Consider the following 3768-nt stretch of genomic DNA (forward strand, 5'->3'; position numbering starts at 1 on the left):
CATCTCGAATGTTAAATAGACATTTGTAACAATCATAAATGTGAATTTATAAACATTTCATCACACATGTTTAACAAAATAAGCCGGTAATAATGATATATATAGATAGGAGTGTGTCAAAAAATATACATCGTCTTCGATAATAGGTTGAAAAACACCTTATGATCGGCAAAAATGATAAGTACGAAAAACCAAAATGTCACATGTGTCTACAAATGACCATCTAATCATTGGTGGTGCTCTCTATACGACACCACTGCACAGGCTACTCTACACAAAAACCTCCTAAAAGGTCCTGGGACTGCGACTACGTAGCGCTGAAGTCTGATAGGAATATCATCTATAGTAGTCTCTGGTATACCCGCCGTCAGACGCTCTAGATCCTGCTCCTACTCAGCTAGTGTCTCTGCAGCCGCATCCTGTGGGGCCGATGCCGGTGCAGCTGGATGTCTCCTCTCAAAAGCCCGGAGATTGGCCGGACGCCGTGGGCCTACATCTGCATTTTGAAAATTTTTGCTGTCAGTTTTGAGACGATATATAAAAAACAAAAAAAAAACAGAGAATTTTAAAACTTGTGAAAAATGAAGTACCTCTGTCGTCCCATTGTTCTCCCTGTGGAAGAACCATGTCCGGATCATTGCGAAAATCCATTCCGGCATAAAGAAAATCCTGAATCGCAAAGACCTGGCTCTCCAACCAGTGAAAGTAACCCACAGGAAATCGGACAACTCTCGCTCCCTCATCAGGATGTCGGGCCATTACTGAAACCCACCGCGTCAACTTAGGCTCCCAAGGAGGCCCAACTGGAATAGTAAGATGCTGGGGGATCAGCATTAGAACTCTCTCTAGGGCAAAGCTCACAACTAAAGGCCCATATCCAAAGGTCTTCAATTGTCCGTTCTTTGCCCTAGTCAGTGGACCTTTCATATTGGCCAACACAGCATCGCACCAGTTGAAAATGGTGCCTCGGAAGCAATCTATAGCCATCCGCATTTGGGAACCAGTGGCTATGTGCAAAGCGGCAGCACCACAAAGTCTGGTAACTGTAAAGGAAATCACCATAAGTTCAGGTTGGGATATGTATTTGATTTCTATCCCCTTCTCCTGGTTTTGATTGTTGCACCACTCTAGCCGGAGACTAGCAAGGGATTGGCCACCCGACCTAGTCCCGAATAGAGACAGTTACTCACCCTTGTTAGGCAAGCCAGTTAGAAAATATATGTCGAAGGGCTCTATCTCGAGCTGGTGTTCTCCGATGTAGACACACTGATCCTGAATGTTCCACCTTTCAACCAGCCACTCTAAGAATGGCACCTGGGCCCTCATGCTAGGTATGGCCCAGTACTTGTAGAGACCGCATGCCTTTAAAGCATCGATGGAAGGTTGATGACCTATTGTGGCCAAATCGACATCTTCGTGTTCTCTTTCGTGCCAATCTAGCATGGTGGGAAATCTACACACCAAAAAACATTGATTAGAATTCATTAAATCAAATTTTGATGGTTAGGTTTTGAGTTTGTGTTTTGAAAATCCGCTTTGCGCGGAGTACGCACCCCGCGTTCAGAAAACAGAGCGTGGGTACGTAGCTGTTCTGAAGGTGGGCTGCGTACTCCGACCATTTTCCCATATACGAAAATGTTGGGGTACGCAGGTCACCTATGGGGCACCTGCATACCCCGAAAAGCGGACCCTAAAACCCCAAACCCTCCAAAAAATCAAACTAAAACTTAAAATGGAATTCTAAACTAATGAAATTGAAGAGGAGGATGTTGTGAAATACCTGAAAGAGACGGCGTTCGATTCCGACGGTCGGATTCTCCGCAAAGTCCACGGGAAGTTTCTTGTCAAAATCCCTTTTCTCACCCTGAACAGTAAAATGGTAAAAATGACATGGTAAAAAGTCTTTTTATAGGGTTTTTGGATAAATGAATGCTAAGTTTGTTTATTTTTCACCATGAAAGGATATTTTTCAATGTATTTTTGCCCATCTTAAATAGGTATCAGTAATGTGTTGTTTTTGTGCAGGACAAAAGGACTTTAGGGTAAAATCATCATTTTTCACGAACCAAGACATCAGAGTCATCTTTTAAGCCCTTTTTTGACTCCTAAAACATGAAAAGATTGCCGAGCGTTTCTTTTACGCTCGTTAAAATTGAATCAAAAGACGGTCCTCTTATAGCCCTTTTCTGACCGTAAAAACAAGAAAAGATTGCCGGATTTTTGTTGTTTCAAATTCGATACTGGAAATAAAACGATGTGTCCTTGATCGCTTTTTACTTTTCAGGTCAAAGGCACTAATCATGAAAGTACTCCTTGGTCGCAAGATCAAGCGGTTCTCTCAGGTATTATTTTATACTTTTTCGGGCTTGAGAGACACAAATTTACGAAAAAGTTCACCTTGTAGTCTTCTTTAGTTTTTTCAGACTCTCTAAAAATGAAAAACGCCGAGTTTCTCCTATACTGGGCTCGTTAAAATTTCACAGTAAAGGACCTGTTCGATTACAAACAGGAACGGACCACTCCTTCTTAGGGTCCGAATCTAAACTAAGTTGGACTCATCCAAAGGATGATCTTATAATCAAGCATATGTTATCCTCCTCATGCTTGTAAAAACTAAAGAGGTACTTGCCAGAAATGGTGGGGGAAAAGAGAGAAGAATGAACCTATTTGTTATCCTTTGTTACAGAAGAATCTTATCACCGCTCTTGGACACGACACTTTTCATTCACTTGGGTTGGGAAATCCTTTTCCTTAAAGTTGATCAAACCACTTTGAAAGTCTTCAACCGTTTCTAGGTATTAACTTTGGGTCAATCGTCGCCAAGCCATCTGTCGTGTCGTTATGTGTTCAAGAGGTCTCTGCAAATAAAACCATTCATATGCAAAATACTTGTCATCCATTTTGACCATCCCTGAGTCAGTCCTCACAGCAACATTTCTTCAACTTGAACAATGATTTCGTGTTGTGGGCTTGCCTGCAACGGGTCGCTTTCTATCGACATCAGCACATTATCTAGAGAGATGACATAGAAATCGTCAGTACCTTGAAGTCTGCATGCATCAATGGCAGGTTTCTTGCCTTTGATGACAGTTTACATCATTGACTTTCGATCAAAGGATTCCGTGACGTGTTCGACATCAACCCATTCATTCACATTTCATGGATTGTACTGGGTACTTTGAGAACCATTGACATCATTGGTGGTCTCTCTCACACTTGTTAACAGTTTACATCATCGACTGGTAATCAAGTGGTTTCTACCATGTTTGACATCAACTCATTTATTCGCATGGATAGAATCGTACCAATTCAGGAAGTAGAGATGAAGACCCTGGATCTAGTTTCCACCATCCAGGTTGCGAGGAGTTTTGTATTTCATTATATAGTAGACTAACCATAAGAAGATGGCTGCGTCCATACTTTGTCTACAAAAGTCTATGATTGTGATGTACTGCAAAATCATTCTTGTATCAGAGCAGTAGTTAGATTGTTAGTTAAAGTTTTCAATCTGAGTATGGGAATGCCTACCTCAGCGATGATATCATCTTATATATGTATTTTGTGTTGAATATTTGCAGGTTCTGACCGGGCCCTCCGCAAGATACTCCTTGAAATGATAAAGTACTTCACCCTTCCTAGATCATATAAAACCCTAATCTACTACAGGCTTCGCACTTTAGGGGGCAATCTGTTACACTAAAAAATGTCAACATAACTATTTGCAGTTAGTATGGATCCATCCACTGTCATACTATCCTCCTTGGCAAG

This window comes from Pinus tabuliformis, chromosome 3_2 (assembly GCF_031772625.1).
Source record: "Pinus tabuliformis cultivar Carrire ecotype Pingquan chromosome 3_2, CPIR1, whole genome shotgun sequence".
NCBI lineage: Eukaryota > Viridiplantae > Streptophyta > Pinopsida > Pinales > Pinaceae > Pinus > Pinus tabuliformis.